We start from the raw sequence: 1183 nt of genomic DNA on the forward strand, positions 1-1183 counted from the left end.
ATGGGCTCGATAAAGGATAGAAATGGTATGGACCTAACAGAAGCAGAAGATATTAAGAAAAGATGGCAAGAATACACAGAAGAACTGTACAAAAAAGATCTTCATAACCCAGATAATCATGATGGTGTGATCACTCACCTAGAGCCAGACATCCTGGAATGTGAAGTCAAGTGGGCCTTAGAAAGCATCACTACGAACAAAGCTAGTGGAGGTGATAGAATTCCAGTTGAGCTATTCCGAATCCTGAGAGATGATGCTGTGAAAGTGCTGCACTCAATATGCCAGCAAATTTGGGAAACTCAGCAGTGGCCACAGGACTGGAAAAGGTCAGTTTTCATTCCAATCCCTAAGAAAGGAAATGCCAAAGAATGCTCAAACTACCGTACAATTGCACTCATCTCACACGCTAGTAAAGTAATGCTCAAAATTCTCCAAGCCAGGCTTCAGCAATACGTGAACAGTGAACTTCCTGATGTTGAACATCAGGTTTTTAGAAAAGGCAGAGGAACCAGAGATCAAATTGCCAACATCCACTGGATCATCAAAAAAGCAAGAGAGTTCCAGAAAAACATCTATTTCTGCTTTATTGACTAGCCAAAGCCTTTGCCTGTGTGGATCACAACAAACTGTGGAAAATTCTGAAAGAGATGGGAATACCAGAGCACCTGATCTGCCTCTTGAGAAATCTGTATGCAGGTCAGGAAGCAACAGTTAGAACTGGACATGGAACAACAGACTGGTTCCAAATAGGAAAAGGTGTACATCAAGGCTATATATTGTCACCCTGTTTATTTAACTTCTATGCAGAGTACATCATGAGAAACGCTGGACTGGAAGAAGCACAAGCTGGAATGAAGATTGCCGGGAGAAATATCAATAACCTCAGATATGCAGATGACACCACCCTTATGGCAGAAAGTGAAGAGGAACTCAAAAGCCTCTTGATGAAAGTGAAAGTGGAGAGTGAAAAAGTTGGCTTAAAGCTCAACATTCAGAAAACGAAGATCGTGGCATCTGGTCCCATCACTTCATGGGAAATAGATGGGGAAACAGTAGAAATAGTGTCAGACTTTATTTTGGGGGGCTCCAAAATCACTGCAGATGGTGACTGCAGCCATGAAATTAAAAGACGCTTACTCCTTGGAAGGAAAGTTATGACCAACCTAGATAGCATATTCAAAAG

This window comes from Bison bison, unplaced genomic scaffold (genome assembly GCF_000754665.1).
Source record: "Bison bison bison isolate TAMUID 2011002044 unplaced genomic scaffold, Bison_UMD1.0 scf7180017864379, whole genome shotgun sequence".
NCBI lineage: Eukaryota > Metazoa > Chordata > Mammalia > Artiodactyla > Bovidae > Bison > Bison bison.